This window comes from Lichenostomus cassidix, chromosome 20, assembly GCF_008360975.1.
Source record: "Lichenostomus cassidix isolate B80296 chromosome 20, HeHo_3.0, whole genome shotgun sequence".
Taxonomy (NCBI): Eukaryota; Metazoa; Chordata; class Aves; order Passeriformes; family Meliphagidae; genus Lichenostomus; species Lichenostomus cassidix.
In genome coordinates, this window is record NC_139500.1 from 446,336 (window position 1) to 462,901 (window position 16,566).

At 49.4% G+C, this 16,566-nt stretch overlaps 3 non-coding genes and 1 pseudogene across 4 annotated transcripts; all 4 read left to right on the top strand.

The window, feature by feature from the left end:
- The first annotated feature begins 3,059 nt into the window (after nucleotides 1–3,059).
- LOC146428489 (uncharacterized) lies at nucleotides 3,060–16,337 on the top strand (annotated as a pseudogene). The gene is made up of 9 exons (XR_014856080.1): nucleotides 3,060–3,176; nucleotides 3,816–4,062; nucleotides 4,458–4,553; nucleotides 5,298–5,342; nucleotides 10,490–11,026; nucleotides 11,325–11,519; nucleotides 12,284–12,362; nucleotides 12,866–13,042; nucleotides 14,453–16,337. The product of XR_014856080.1 is annotated as an uncharacterized LOC146428489 (transcript).
- Nucleotides 4,305–4,389, top strand: LOC146428490 (small nucleolar SNORD12/SNORD106). Its single transcript, XR_014856089.1, has one exon. It is a non-coding gene; the product is annotated as a small nucleolar SNORD12/SNORD106 (small nucleolar RNA).
- On the top strand, nucleotides 5,107–5,197 carry LOC146428491 (small nucleolar SNORD12/SNORD106). The gene has a single exon (XR_014856088.1). It is a non-coding gene; the product is annotated as a small nucleolar SNORD12/SNORD106 (small nucleolar RNA).
- On the top strand, nucleotides 6,050–6,140 carry LOC146428492 (small nucleolar SNORD12/SNORD106). The gene has a single exon (XR_014856087.1). It is a non-coding gene; the product is annotated as a small nucleolar SNORD12/SNORD106 (small nucleolar RNA).
- Nucleotides 16,338–16,566: the final 229 nt, after the last annotated feature.

The following is a 16,566-nucleotide window of genomic DNA, read 5'->3' on the forward strand; positions in this document are numbered from 1 at the left end:
GACACTGTCAGTGTCTTGTTCGAGTGTGAGCTGCGTTCGGTGTTTCGTTACCTGTGACCTGCAGTAGCAGTTCCTACACCTGTGTGCAACGCCCGCAGGAACTCCTGCCACGGAGCGCAGTTCCTGCAGGTGCTGTCTCAGAGCTAAATGTCTTGGCCATTTTATTTGCATCATCCAAAGCAATCGGGCCACAGGAACTGCAGACCAGATTGCATTGAATCACGTTGGGTGTGATCATTATAAGCAAAAAAACCCCAAACATTGTAAAGGAGTTTTTTTGTTTTTAATTTTTTTTACATTTGTAGAACTAAAATGCTGTACATTTAAAAATTAAAAGAAACTTGCTAGGCTGAGGCTTTGTATTGCAAATTTTTCCAACTCAGAAACTCCTTACTAAACAATTTCTACTGGAAAGCAGGGAGCACACTGACAGCAGTGGGCCCAGGTTCTCCCTACTTTCACCTGCTGCTGTTGAGTTTTCTCCGTGGATGGGACTGGTGTGTACTCTTGGGACTGTTCCACAGCAGTCACTTGTGGCTAATGGTGTGTTTTATTAGGAAGCTGGATTAAGGCACTTTGCCACAGGAAGCTGTTCAATGCGGTTAAACACCCTGATCCCCTCGAGGGGCTGTGTAAGAGAAGTGTCTCCTTGCCCACACCTTGCTGCAATCACATCCTTGTGGGAGACTCCATGGCACCACGTGGATTCTGGGTAAGCTGATGTGAGCGCTGGATAAAAGTGGGGCTTTTCTAAAATACTACAGTCCCTTTTCCTGTTGTCTCGTCTGTGCCTGATGCAGCAAAGGCAGGAGACACAGCTGAGACAGTGCTCTTGTTTCCTCTCAGAACTGACCCCAGTACTGCCCCAGCCTTTTAAGCTTGCAGCCATTTTGCAAGCAGGGCTGCCCAGAGCAGAGTACGGAGTTGGACCTCACTCGTGGTTTCAGTGCGTGAAAGCCCGACTACCCAAGGAAGAGATGTAACTTCATGATCCATCATTCTTGGTTTCAAGGATGAAGACCTAACAGCATTTGTGCCAAATGTTTTTGGGAATGTTTACTTGCAAGATAGCTAAAATGCATCTTTTAGCTCTTGTAAAAGGCTCTGTAGGAGAGCTCAATGGGAAGCAGCCTGGAGCCAAGGCAATGATCCATTCTGTGCATTTTGTGTTTGGGATTTTTCCTGTTCTAAAAGAACAGTGTGTGTGATTTGGCAGAAGCTCATGAAGCTTTTTTACCAACCCCCATCGTTTGCTGACTGCTTCATTTTGACTATCACAGTGAAGCTGCTGACCCACCAGTTCAGAGAGATCTTTTCATGGCTTTCTTGATGCCTACCTTTTTTTAAACAAAGTCCGTTTGCTGGAAAATCACAATCTGTATTAAAAGTGTCAAAAATATTGTAGGCATCAGGTGCTGATTTTCTGGTTTATGTTATTATTTTGGGAAAGCAGAGGTTGTATCCCATCTAAAGTTTGGATTTCTTCATATAATCAGTTCTCATTTAATAAAACCCCCAAACATAACAATGTAGCACTTGGATGATGGCATGTGAAACATTTAATCTAACAAGGCCTTGTTTAGCAATCCACGAACATTTCTTCTTTTGCCAAGTCTCCCCTGCCCAGAGAAAAGAATGATTCTGTCCTGGCACTTGTGTGCTGGCACACAGGAGATGCTAACACAGTCCCTGGGAGGGCTGACAGAGAATACAAATACATTCTTCTGGAGCTGTGGTACTTTAAAAAACCCAAACATGACTTAGCCATTTACCCTCATCCTGGACACACCTGTGAGGCTGGGCAGGGGCACAGGAGAGTCCCCCAACACCCTGGGATGGGCTGTGGGGCACTAGAGCTCCACTGCATGGAAACAAGGAGGAGAACTGGGACTGGAGAGACTTTGAACTCAGGACGTTCCTCAAGAGGCAGCCAATGAGACTGACTGAGCTGAAGAACTCATTTAGCTAAAGACATTTTCCACTTGGTTTTGCCAAGGAGAATAAAATCCAAACATAAAATCAAATAAATTTAATACTAAGCTCTGCTACAGCTGTTGACTATGTCAGACCTCCCCACTTTCCCTTCCTTGCCAAACTAGGCTATACAAATCACATTTACAGTTCCTTTTGTGTTATGCATGTGACATGGGTTTGCAGTGTAACAAGATTAGTTTTCCCTGTAATCCTCTTAAAATGTCCTTCCTTTGATTGTCTTTTCATCTTTTGGTTTTCTGGAACTTGGATTAACAGCACTGAAATTTATTCCACAAGTCCAGTTTGATAAGCTGCTTTCAAAAATTAGTTGCCTGCAAGCACACTTAATTTGGAAAAAGCATTTTAACAGTAGCTGAATTTACTCAGTTTCTGCCTGACCTCCTGCCTGTCCCTGCAGAATGTGTGGACAAGAAAGTGAATAAAAAAAGGCAAGCTTATCTTTCAGAGCATCTAAAACACCTCCTGTGGCTGCCCCAGGCATATTTGCAGAGCTTTCGCAAATATGTTTCCATTTCGAGATGGAAACCAGCCAACAAACTGACCAGGTGCCTTTCCCTGCTCTCATCCCATTTCAAGCATACCCTGCCCCTTCCACTGGTCCAAGAGAATGCACTGACCTCCCAATCAGCTCAGGCAGGAGCCCTTGTGACCAAATCCCTGATGAGGTGGTAGGACCTGGTACCAAGGTCATGTCTGGTTTGTGAAGTGCTTACAGGACAAGTCACACACTGCTGACCCTTCTCACACCTTGGAAGGAGGAACCAAGTGGCTGTGCCTCGAGTCTGGGTAGAACCTGTGTGCATTTTACAAACAGAAAAAAACAAAGCATGGAGCCATGACATGATTCTGAGCTAGTCTGGACCAGAGCTTCTTCCTGCAGGACATAGCTGTTCATCTCCTGTGTTTAGTCCCAGATGATGTAAATGTTTCTGGCTTTGTTCTCTCCCTGCCTGTGCCCCTGCGTGACTCCATTTCAACCTCATCTCCTCAGCTGGTGCTATTCCAGAGACAGAAGTTCCTGCCTTCCCCGGCAGGTGCCGGGAGGGAGGGAACAGCTCGGGATCATGCGGTGGCAGCTCCTGCAGTACAGCCACCCCCTCGTTATACACGAAGAGATGCACACGCTGCTGGAGTGTAGGGCTCTGGGAATACCTTCCACGAGTATTCAGGAATGGCATGTGGTAGGTCTCCACTAGAGCCGGATGACTGAATTCCCACCCCCTTTCCAAGGTGAATTTTTAGCTATAAAAATCACCACTCACGGCAGTGGCTTGGGTTACAAACTGGGCTGTCTTCATTTAAGACACGTGCCTTGCTCTCTTTTCCATTCCTGACATAACTCAGGGGCAGATTATTTACCGCAACATAATTTGCCTGTCTAAAGCACCTAGAAGCCAAGCAGCTGACTGTGATGTGTACCCCAGACAGGGGCAGTGCTCCCCCGCCACACCAACCCCAGCCGAGCTGGGGCGCAGCGAGCAGCCCCGAGCAGCCTGCTGGGGCTGCTGCTCCGGGCTCGGGGGAGCACGGGCGTGATGGATGTTGGCGCTGCATCTGCGCGTGCCTTTGGACAAGTCACTGAACATCTCCGAACCGGTTTTTTTCCTCTGTAAAAGAAAATTAAGTGTCCACAGCCACGCTCCTCCAACCCGGTAAAGAACAGAAGACGTACCGATACCCCGGGTTCCGCCGCTCGCCCCGCTCCGCCGCCCTCCCCCGCACAGCCAGCCCCGCCATGCGGCGCAGCTCCCACACCGCACGGCACGGCCAAATGGCGGCCGCGCCTCCCGCCGCCTTCCCCAGCTCCGAGCTCGCGGTAGCGGCGGGAGGGCGGCCCGGCCCGGCCCGGCCCAGCACCTCCTCGGGAGCGCAGCCCCTGGCCAGGGAGCGCAGCGAGACGGGGATGGCGCAGACCAGCTCGCACACCCCCACGACACCGCCCGACATGGCGGCGAAGCGGCGCCCCCAGCGCGGGGAGTGGGGCGGTCCGGGGCGGAGCCCGCGGCGCGCATAAAGCACCTCGCGCGGCCCGCTGCGGCCTCTTGCTCCGGAGCGGCCGAGGTTGGGGTAAGTAGTGGCGGGGCTGGGTGGGTCTGGGATTCCTCTGCCCGGGGAGGGGGGTGGCGGTTGGAACTCTGCGGGCGGCCGGAGGCGTCTCCGTGCCCTCCCGATCGCCGAGGTATTCGCCGCGCCGTGTGACCGCCTCGCTCCCGCTCGGCCTCGGGGCCTGTCCCGAGTGGGCATTACCGGGCTCCGGGCGCTTTTCCCGGGAAGGTCACACGGAGCTCCCCGGCCGTGTCCAGGCATTCGCTGGTAGCTGTGATGACTCTTTCCCCGTCAGAGCGACAGTGTTGACTCTCGCTGTCCAAGCCAGGTCGTGTCTGATGCACCAGTGGAGCGGCCGCGGGCCGCTGCTGCCTGTCTGCTGCTCCCGGTGCTCACTGCCTTTTGTTTCCCCCCAGGGTGCCTGCGGGAGCTCTGGGCCCGGAGCCAGGCCGGAGATGGGGGCATTTCCGCGGCGTGTGCCTGCAGGCCTGAGCCCCTGCCAGGACCGAGCGGTAAGTAAAACTGCTCCGTGCTGATCTAAAAACACACGTATGTATATTCGCTCTTTCAAAGGAGTCCCTGAATTACTTGGGCCTTGCATTGCCGGGATGGTGTCACTGGAGGTGCCAGGTGTGGTCCCTCCCGCGGGCGGTGTTTGGTGGCTCCGGATGGCGCTCGGGGCTCCTGCCCTGCCGTGCCCCGGGCACCGCGCGGTCCTGGCGCTCACGGCCGCATGGGCAGCGCCGCGCTTGCCTGCGGGGAACGGGAGCCTCACGTGGACAGCGGACCTGGGGCTGCAAAAGGCAATGACCTGTTGAAGTCTGCCTGTTGCCTCTTTTCCTGTTCAGTGTCTTGGCTGTCTTACAGTCTGCTCTGGAGCCCCCATACATCGGTGTTACCAGTGTTTTTGGAATATTTCTGTGTCCAGTGAGCCCGTAAAGCATGCCAACCAGCTACCTATTTTGGGGGAAGGATTTACATGAACTCCCTCTTTACCCATAGTTCTGCCAGGGGAGGTGAGGGTGTGGCAGAGCTGCCTGGCTGTGCAGCTACAGCTAGAGACTTGCTAGTGTAAGTGATGACTGAATTTTTTCCCCATCAGAGCGACAGTGTTGATTCCTTGCTGTTCAAGCCAGGTCATGTCTGATGCACTAGCAGGGAAGTGCTGCTGTGTCCCCCACCCTGGTGTTGCCAGATGTCCAAAATACTGAAATTAAGGGCATGATGGTGACAGTTCCCTTTGGCTTTACCCACAGGGCACTGTGAAGGCAGAGATGGGGGGTTGAACCTTGGGCAGACCTGAAGTTAAGGTTGCAGCTGACAGTGAAGAAGTGTGTGATGAGGGCAGTTGTCTAGTTCGCTCCATCATGCCTGAAGCGCGAGCAAATAATGGTAAGTCTTTGAAGTAAATATGAATCACATTTTTAAATTAAATTTAAAAAAGAGGGGAGGAAATACCTTTCTGCAAGGGAGTTGGTTTCAGTTTATCTCTTGAGACTAGACTAATGAGTGTTAGCCTAGGTATTGTAAAAGTGAGAGTACAGGGATTTTCCTCCTTGCAGAAGCATTGCAATGAGGTTCTTTGGGCCACCTGTTCCATCACGTCCAAAGTGCCAGGTGTGGCTACTTAACAGCAACCAAACCAGCAGGGCAAGGAAGCTGCAAGTTGCCCCTGTGTGTGCTGAGCTGGAGCAGGATAGGGATTACAGCTCTGTCCTGTTTGCTTCCTTGCTCCATTGTGTTCAGAGTTCATTTTAACATCACTGCACAGAGATATATGGGCGATGGGCTGCCCCAGTGAGGAACAGGAACCATTTTGGCTGAAGTGTGGCCCTTCAAGAGGTACTGCTGGCAAGGCTTTTCTGCCCTGACTCATGCTGGCCAGCTTAGAGCAGTGTGAAGGGATTGCAAATGTCGGCACAGCTCTGCCATTTCCTCTGTCATTTGCCCATGGTGCCTGTGGTTCTGCCAGCGGAGGTGTGGGTGCAGCTACAGCTCCTGGAGACTTGCTAGTGTAAGTGATGACTGAATTTTTTCCCCATCAGAGCGACAGTGTTGATTTCTTGCTGTTCAAGCCAGATCATGTCTGATGCACTAGCAGGGAAGTGCTGCTGTGTCTCCCACCCTGGTGTTACCAGATGTCCAAAATACTGAAATTAAGGGCATGATGGTGACAGTTCCCTTTGGCTTTACCCACAGGGCACTGTGAAGGCAGAGATGGGGGGTTGAACCTTGGGCAGACCTGAAGTTAAGGTTGCAGCTGACAGTGAAGAAGTGTGTGATGAGGGCAGTTGTCTGGTTTGCTCCACCATGTGTGCCCCTTTGTCAGGGGAGAATGGTAAGTCTTTAATTCACCTATGTTCACTGGCTTTAATTAAAAAAAAAAGGAAAGGACGCATTTTATCCAAGGAAGTTGCTTGTGCAGTGCTCTGACAAGGTCCACTTCCAGCCTTGTGTCGCTATTAAGGTGCAGCTGCTCTGTCTCCAGGGAGGCTGAAGTCTCTGAAGAGCAGGATTGTGCACTCTCTCTGTGCTTCCGGATGCAAAAGGACTCAAGTGCTCAGTGTCAAATGGTAGAGCTGGTTGAGCTGACTGAATGTTTCTCTGGCACTCTGCTCTGTGGGATCCCCCAGGCAGATGGCAAGTCTTGCTCTAAAGGCTCCCACAGTGCATTTTGAGTTCATCCTGTTTGGAGTGCCATAGAGGAAGCTTCTTTTTTTTGCAGAGCAGCCCTTGTCTAATGGTGGTTTTTATGGGGGCTGGGGTGGATTTGAACGTTGTGTGTTTGCCGTTTGTGGTAGAGTTAGTAGACAAAATGATGTTGGATGTTCTCTTGACAGGTTGAGACTTGTAAGAAGTTGTCCTGGGTCCTGCTTGTGTTTCAGTGTTCTGCTAAAGAAGATGGATGGTTCTGCTGCTCCCATGCTGCTGCCTGGGATCCTCATCCAAGCCGCAGTATTCACATCACTCTGTGACAGCTCTGGCCTTTCCTCAGCTGTCAGTGATGAATTTGTGTCCTGCCAACTGAGATGGAGGGTGTTACATTTTTTGTCCCCTGGGTACAAGGCATGTAACTGGAATATATTCTGGAACTGGCTGCATGTTTAATGCAGTTGGATGCCTTGGTCTGCAGGGGCTGCATTCCCTGCCTGACAGCTCATGTTATCTTGCTGCACAGTCATTAGTGGCAAGGAAGCTTCTCAGCGCAGTTGTCAGGTATGGGGGATGGCTTTGTGTGTAAGGAAAGGAGTCAGGGCTTGGTTCTCCCCTGCCATCCAGAAAGCATTAGTGGTGTATCCCTGGCAGCCTGTGAAATGGCAAGGGATGCCTGGGATGCTGCAGCACAGTGTGTTTCTGTACTGTTGAGAGCCTGTTTTTAATAAAATCTGAGTACTGCATGAACTTGTCTAGTAACTGAAATTCTTTTGACCCATGTTTAACTGCCCCATTGCCAGATCTCCCAGTTGTTTAGGGAGTAGGGCAAGTGTGCTGCTGTGAGTGATGAATGGAAGTAGCTGTTCCCCACGTGCTGCTGCTGCGAAGCAGTGTGGCAGGTCTGTGAATCAGGGATGGGTTAAAGCCCTGCCCCTGCAGCCTCGTGGCCACCTGGCAGCCTTGTTCTGCTGGATTGGAAGTTACTTACAGTGACTGCATGTTTGGTGTTAGTGGAGTTTGTGCTAGTTGAAAGAACAAATAAAAGCTTCAGTGGTTCTGGGGCAGGATTTTTTTATGTCTGAGCTGATGGTGGCCTTTGACATGCATGCTTAATAGGAAACAGCAATGATGAAAAATCAGCTATTATTCAGCATTGAAAGCAGTCTTCAATTAAATTTGAGTAGGGATTTTTCTCATTCAGTTAATGTAAGCAGCATGATCTCTTGAAACAGCTTATTGATGATGGACCAGAACTGCTGCTAATATAATTACTTCCATTATTGTAGTGAGCAGACCTACCAGCCAACATTCTCTAGGGAGGGGAAAGTGCTTGTCCACTGGGAGCTAGGAGGGACAGATGCATCTGAAACATGTTCTTGGCATGTTTTATTACCTCTGCAAGAACAGTTGCTCAGGCCAGGTTTCAAGCTCCGCTGCTATTGCATACATGCATCAGATGAAATTTGAAACTGATGGTAGGTTATTAATCCCCTGTAGGCAACCCCTGAATGCCAGCGGCGGGGTTTGGCTAGCCTGGGGCGGGGTTTGGCTAGCCTGGGGCGGGGTTTGGCTAGCCCGGGGCGGGGTTTGGCTAGCCCGGGGCGGGGTTTGGCTAGCCCGGGGCGGGGTTTGGCTAGCCCGGGGCGGGGTTTGGCTAGCCCGGGGCGGGGTTTGGCTAGCCCGGGGCGGGGTTTGGCTAGCCCGGGTCAGGGTTCTGTCACAGGTACACCTGCATCCCTGCCGGCCGGCAGGGGGCGCTGTGTCGCTGTGCCGCCCCTCAGGGCTGCCCCGGCCCGCCGTGTGCCCAGAGATCTGTGGCTCAAGACCTGGGAAGGGGAAGACATAAAGCTTCCTGGGAGGTCTGCAAGGCTAACAGAAGACAGGATCTCTCAGGCCTTCAGGAATGCAGCACTGGGTTCAGCAACAGGTGAGTTGTGGTTTCCTGTCGGTTTGCCTGGTTAAAACTATAGAGGGTCCCTGAGAGATAGTGAGGCTGGTAGCCCTGTAAGAGAGAGTTGTAGCAGTGTTCATTGCAGGGTTTATTCATCTTCATTTCCCTCATAGTGAGGGTAAAGACCTCAGGAACTGGAAGAATAGGAACAGTGCCCATGTCCTGTGAGAGCTGTATGCATGCTGCCTTGTGCTCTCGGCTTCTGCAGCTGTAACTCATCCCACTTGCTGTCACAGTTTGCTGTGAGTTGTTGAAAGCAGAGCAGTTGACAGCCTAACTTTTCTTGTGGAAGCAAAAACTGGTTTTGCCCTCTTTGGACCATATTGCAAAGGAATGAGCACATCTTGACTGCACATCTGGACCATGCACATCTGGACTGTGCAGTGCTGATAAGAGATGTCACTTGTGTCAGTGCTTTTGGTTTCCTGCTAACATGATCTAGAGGAATGTAAGATAAGAAAGTTTGCTCCTAAGAACTTGCTGGCGGGATTGACTAAAAGCTCTACTGAGATGCCTGGACCCAGATCCAATTTTCCTAACAGCACAGGGGCAGTCAACATTGCACTTTTGATGTGGACCCATAGCCTTCTGAAGCTAATTTTCTTTCAGTCTGTGTATCTCAGAATAATGTGAAGGTGTTCGTCCTACCTCAGTTGTTGGCAGGGGATGTGGAGCATGGCAGCAGGAGAGCTGGGCCTGGGAAGTGTGCTCTGTTACTGCCCCTCAGGAAATTGCGCAAGAGCCACTCCCGGTTCTTGTGTGTGAACTAATTAGCTGAGTAATGCAATCTCCTTTTGAATGTCCTTCCTGTTCTAGATCAAGAACGAGACATACATTGGTTAAATGACTTACCTGATGCCACGTAGTAAGTGACTCATTGGCAGAGGCAGGAGTTAACACCTGGTATCTTTAAACTCCTACTTCCTAGACCCCATAGCCACGGATTTCTTCTCCCCCCTTTTTGCCTCTTGCCCACAGAAGGATTTGTCACAAGTGCAATTTCCCAGGTGACAATATCTGACCACTGCCAAGAAAATGAGATGTCTGTTCTTTGGTGCAGACATCCAGTGATATACAAAGAAGCTAAAGTTCATTTTATTTCTTATCTTTTTGTAACATTTTACCATGTTATGCCCAAGCTGATGCAGTGCCAGGTCTCCTCTGTGTCCATGCCTCCAGAATTATACATACTGAAGGTGTTAACCTGTCCTCTAATGTTATTTTCTGTTTTTTCTAGAAACATCTTTGCTTCAGTTTCCCTGAAATGGGAACACTCTGTCCATACCCAGTTTTAGTACAATAGCATAATCACTTGCAAAGAAAATCAGTGTGTGGGTTTTATAAATCCCAGTTCAGTGTTCAGCAAGGTATAACATCTGTTGTGATCAATATTTTAGAGCAAGCTCCTTGATTAAAAAGTTACAGTAAAGCCTTTTGCTTTGTAGTGAATAGCTAAATAATTCACAGGAGTGGCTGTAATCTCTCTAAGCTTCTTGCATTTTGAATTAAGAAGAAAATTCAGGATAATTCTGTAGAGGTAGCATAGCCAGCTGGATTGTGCTCCTTAGGAGCTGCTGTACTGACAATGAAGTACTTTCCATTTGTTAATGGATTCTGAGGTATGCAGGAGTTAAATCTGGCAAAAAATAAAATTGTCTCCTTGATCATCTGTTTTTGATGATAATATTTCGATAATCTGTAGGGTAAATGTCAGCAGCCAGGGTTGAAGAGTTTTAGGTTTGATGAGTCCACAGGGCTGTCGGGTGCTCGGCCTGCGTGAGGTGCCACAGAGGGTGCGGCAGGGGATGAGGGTGTTGGTATGAGCCGCACTTGCTGCCCCAGGGCTGCGGACACTGCGGGCACTGGACACCCCAGGGCACTGGACACAGCCCCGGCACGGTCCGGTACAGCCCCGGTACAACCCCAGCACAGCGGGCACAGCCGCGGCACAGCACCAGCACAGCGGGTACAGCGGGCTGTGCCCGGTCTGGGTACGCGCTGGCACCGCGGTCCCGGGGAAGCGGCCGCCACAGGACTCGCCCCGGCCCCGCCCAGTGCGGCCACCTCCTGCGCCGCTCCTCCGCCCCAGCGCCCCGCCACAGCCGGACGAGCGGCGGCAGCGCAGGTGGCGGAGCCCCGAGGCCATGGCCGGCAGTCGCCGCTGGCTCCCGGCGCTGCTGCTGCTGCTGCTGCTGCCGCCGCCTGCCCTACTCCGCCGCTCCTCCGGCTGCGCCGCCCGCGGGCTGTGCTGCCCCGGCCGCGACCCCACGTGCTTGAGCGCCGGCCGGCGGCCCGACGGCTCCACCGGGCCCTGCTACTGCGACCAGGCGTGCGCCCGCACCCTCGACTGCTGCCACGACTACGCGCAGGCCTGCCCAGGTGAGGGACTGCGGCCGCAGCCGCTCCCGGCCCCGCGGGTCCCGCTGCCCTCGAGCGGACCGGCCCTGTTCACCTCTGGCCGCAGTCCAGGCACCGCCGGACTCAGCGTGCCTTGTGGGGAAGGTGGAGGAGCCTGGAGGAGAACTACTGAGAACTGCCCAAGACAGCTATGGGACAGATCTGAAATAAGGACGGTTGTACAGAGCTATGCGAAATAGTGGTTTTTTTTCTGGAGAAGGCATCTTACTGACATCATTCCGGTATCTTTCCACATCTCCATTTTTTGCTCTTCTCCCAGTTATCCCCTGTGTTGTATCTCAGTGGAGCGCCTGGAGTGGCTGTATGGAGCCTTGCAAGACAACATATCGTGTCCGGATGAGGCACATCATCCAGGAGTCCAGGAACGGGGGAGAAGCATGTCCTGCTCTGGAGGAGAGGGCTGGCTGAGTAGAGTATTGGACTCGGCAAGGGACAGAGTGCCAACAGTCCTTGAGTAAGTCCACTGAAAGGTGTCAGGGTAATCACAGGGAGGACTCTGGTTTGGATCAGCAGAGCTGATTTTTATTCTATTTGAAGAATTGTTTTTGGACACCGATATGTTTGGCCTGGGCCTGACTGGGCTAATTGAGAACTGAGTTCTTCACACATGGGCTTAGACATGTCCTTCCCAGGACACTGTTGGAAGTGGTGCCTGCCATTTGCTGTGACATTTTATGAGTTATCTGCAAAAAGTTGCAAAGGAGTAATACCTCCTATGGGTGAGATATGACTTCTCTGCACTGGAATAGAGTGCAGGCAGATGAGACCTCCACATAGTTTCTGGAGAAAAACCCTAGGTTTAGTTTGTTCAAATCAGATTTTTATGGAATGCCTTTACTGATTCTTTTAGAAGAATCGCTTGTCATTGTGGTTGGTATTTTGGGATCAAAATCTGTCCAGTCTGGATGTCAGCTGCAGCTGACTTCTTCAAACCTGTTGAGTGTTGGCATTAAGTGAATATTGCCTCCTCTTTCGGTATACCTATAAGTAGGCTTACTCTGCTCAGGCAAAAATCTGGCAGCTATACAGATTCTTTTCTCAGTGAAATGGTTGACAGTCATGGATAATATGAAAATCAAAGTTAGAACTGTTTCTGTCTCCTGCTGAAGATAAAACCCTATGACATTAAAAGCCCATATTTGCTGTTTTGCAGACACAAAGAGCCTTACAGCAGCATTGCCACTGACGCTCTGTACCCTTTCTCTTTGGTATACACAGTCCCAGCATTAATAACTACAGGAGGGTTTGGAAAAGCGAGGAAGAAAAGAGCTGCAGCTGATGGCAATGAAAGGGCAGGGTAAGTTGGAGGCTCAGCCCAGGGACTCAGCCACATACCTGCAGAGTTTCTCTGGTTGCAGGAGGAGATCATCCCAAGGAAAACCTTTACAGACCAAATCTTAACTCCTGTCACAAGCTACTCTACAAAACCCATTCTAACTAACTGAGAGGAGGTGATAGAGGAAGTGTGGCTCAGCAAGCAGATAACAGACTTGGAATTAGATTAGTCAAATGCTTGACCAATCTGTGTCTCTGTTGGTGAAAACAGATGCCAGTTATACCTGATATTTTTGATATGTTAGCTGAAAGCATCAGAGTAGTTTTATTCCCTATTTAACCTTGTCAAAATGCAGGTACACTACATGTTCTGCTTTTAATGACCTTGGATGTGGGGATTTTTTAGTTTGGTTTGGTTTTTCTTAATTAGTGATCTGTGGTCTCACCAGGTGAGTGTGGCTCTGGCAGCCCCGTGCAGGGCCTGCCCTGGTTTTTGAGCTGCCCTGCACGGTTGCTCGGTTGCAGGTACTGTGTGAAGTTCCAGCTTGTGGCCATCACGCCAGGTTGCCTGCACAGCCGCCACTCGTACACCCGCTGGATGCACTACCTCAGGGAGGGCCACACTGTCTGTGTAGAATGTCAGCACCCAGCTCTGCACTCCGTGAGTCAGCATTGCTATGGCGATGGCACCGGCAGCCAGAAGTAAGAGTTTTGCTCTTGTTTTCATGTTGAATTTTTCATTCTTCTCCCTTGATCCACTCGTTTCACAATGCACTGCATGCAGCTCTGTGGAGCACTCTATGTATATTACTCTTCTCCTTGCTGCTTACCATGAATTTCTTGCAGAGTTTTAATGATGTGGTGAAGCTCATGTAATAAGCCAGGGCCAGAGCCAGGACTGCACTTCGTCCGCTAAATCTCACTGACTTTAGGGTGGCACACTTGTGGAGGGTAAAGACACTCCAGCCATGTCTCTAAGGTTAACAGTCCTGTCAGATGTCAAATAAAGCCAATTCTGTTTTTGATTTTTTAGCACTGGGGATTTTGTTTCTACAGGTGACCCTTTATGAGTATTTCTGGTGAGTGGTAGCTGGCTTAGGAACTGGGGGTATGTGCTGGCACCTGAGGTTGGATGGAGGTATTGTTAAGTCTCTGCACATTCAGCATCCTTTCCCCAGAGAACTGAAGAAGCTTTGAGGTGATAGATGGGGACCACCCAGGTTGTACAAATTGGGTAGTCTCCAGTGAGGATGAAGGATGGCTTGAAGCTGGGAAACACATCTGGGGCAGAGCCAGCAACAGAAAAGTCCTGGCTCCAAAATCTCCGTGGTGGTCACTGGAGGCACAGTTCTGCACTGTCTTAATCCTGGTACCTCCTAATCCCATTGTTGGTTTACTAAAGGCATACTCTGAAACTGGTTAGCAACCCTGCTTGAGAAAATCATTGCCCATCAGTGCTGGGCAGGGATATGTTTAAAACTTATGTAAAGGTTGAAATAAAGAGGTTTTTTTGGACTGGAAATTCTAAAGTAGGATTGTCAGGCCTCAAGCACACAGCATTGCACTACCAAGACTGCCAGTAATGGCCTTTGTGGGCAGGATTTTTCTCAGTCTTTGAGGAAGAGAAAGTCATATTAGAGTTTTTCTTCTCTTCCTTAGCTTGTTATGTAAGCTTTTAGATAAGGAAGGAAAAAATCTTAACTGCTGTGGCCAGGAGTAGCTCTTACCTGCATTCAACATGTAAATTACTATAAAAGCTTACAGTAATGTCATTTTAATAAAACTCAAGCCAGCCAAGAGCAACAGATTAAGTGAAGTAAAAGATATATTCAGTAATTAATTTCCTCACCGGGCTGCAAAAAGAGGGGGGCATTGTCACCTACCTGATCTGCTGAATAGCACTATGTATGGAATGGAAGCCCACAAAAAAGGGGACTGTGTCCTGTGGGAATGATCCTCAGATGTTGGCAGGCTGAAGACTGGGGAGAGAGGCAGCAGTAAGGTAGTTGGGATGAGTGGGGACTGCTTCACTGAAATCAGGACTCAGTCTGCATCTCAGCAGATATTTTAAATATTTTCTATCACCTTCTTCCTGCAATGGCTGTGTTTCAGGAATCAGCTGTTGCACTGGCAGGCGGTGGGGAACCATCAATGCAAGGGAACCTGGAGGAGAATTCGTCAGCTAGACACTTGTTCCTGCCCTTCTGTCCACAGCTTCTTGTTCATCTGACTTCCCCTGACAGCCCCAGCAAGCCCCAGTGTGCATTGCAAATGTCTCTGCATCAGCACATCCTAAAAAGTGCTGGCTTCACCTCCACACCTTGTGTGACTGTACGAACAAATTCTGTTGGTAAATTCCTGGGGGAAATGTGTGTGAGAGAGAGCAACAGCGAGCCTTTTGAGTAGAAGGTAATGAAACTGTCAGATCACTTTCTCTGCAAGTGAAAATTAGCTGATTGTGTTGACACATACTGGATCTTGCCTGTTCCCCTTTAGGAGTTTTATCACCATTCATCATTATAATCTCTGTAATTTCTACTACCTGGGTTTTGGAAAAAGTGAAACTATTGGAAATCCAAGGTTAAATACTCCTAGAAAATGGCTTTGGACTGTAAACAAGCAAGGCAGTCTCGCATGGAGGAGAAGCTGCTCTCTGAAGATGATAGCTGTTCCCATGACAACGCTAAAAACCTTTCACTACTGGTTATCAGCAGGAGAGCGTCTCCCACAGCAAATGTGCAAAGCCAGGAGCTGAATCCTCATCTTCCATAAATCATCCTGTTTGGCTCCAATAATGTGGCACTGCCAGTTGTGCACAGGCAGCTTCACCTTCTAGGCACCCACCTGGCTCCACATGAAAAGAAGAGCAAATAAAACCAAAACACCAGTGAGTCGGATTTATGTAAAAGCCAAATTAAGCTCAACTGATGTTCCTACACTTCCCTCTGCTTTCCAGCTGAGGATCTCAATTTTTAATGATGAAAAGTTAAGCAAAAAATCCAGACTGGATTGGAGCACAAACAGAAGGAAATCAAAACCAGTTCTCCAATCAGCTTGTGTTCAGTCTGCTCCTTGGTTTCTGTCATAGTGAGGAGGTGGTAAAGCTTAGTGCAGAAATTTGTTTTACCCAAGATCCTGGCCCTGTAGATCACTGTGTTATAATTGACTGTTAATTTGTGTGCCTAGTTTGCTCATTTTCTTAATCTTTGCATCTATTAATTATTGCAGAACAGTTCTTGCTGATAACTCCGTGACAGTTTGCACTGCTGTTCCGAAATTATATAGTTAGCAGAATAGGTGCAGACATGTACAGTTAATTGGCTTTTTGCAGAAGGAAAGCATAGTATAATAATATGCCCAGGGTGCCAGGGGAAGTGCAAGTTCTGAATGTTTGAGTAAATAGGATTGGAGAATATGAGTTCTAGATTGTATATTGTCTCGGAATTTATCTCAAAGTTAGGAACAGTTTCAAACTCCTCTCCCTGAGCTCTGGAGTCACAAACTCGTTGCTGGGAGGGTTCCTGTTGGGTTCCCTCAGCTCACTCATGTAGGCATCAGGTCTAACTGGAGAGAACTGGGGTCACTGCTCTGCTCGGGGGCTGTGCCTGGAGGAATCACACAGTGGGAAAACAAGTGGTGGGTCATGGGGGCTGCTGAGAGGAGAGCTGGGAAAACCCAGAGCTTTGCTGGGGGGACAGAGCAGTTGTTTTCTCACCTTGTTCTTTAGGAAGTAGGATTGAAATGATGGAGGAGATTTTTCTAAATGAGGAAGGTTGGTGAGAATGAATGTTTTTAATTTCCTGCTAAATGCAAGTCTCAAAACCAAGGCTTTTTTGTGTTGTTTTTTTCTTTTTTCCTGAACATGAATGCACAATCTTGGGTTGACTTGGAAGATGCTACACCAACTGGGTAGTTTTGGTGTCCGCAAAGACTTTCTTAGATAAAAATGTGAACAACTTGAAGGAAATTCAAAGAATAAACAGAAGTTGAAAGTTTATTTCTAGTAAGAAGCCATTTCTTTTGAAAAGGATAACTCACCCCCCAAAAGGTTCAAGTAGCAAATGTTCATTATTGCTGCCTGCTGCCTTATCTGAAAATGTCAATAATTTGATATTGGGCTCCCAAAAAACCCCCCCCAACAACCCACACACCCCCCCCACCCACAACAACCCAAAAAAAAAAAACAAAACAAAACCACCAACCCACAACACAAAAAAAAACAAAAA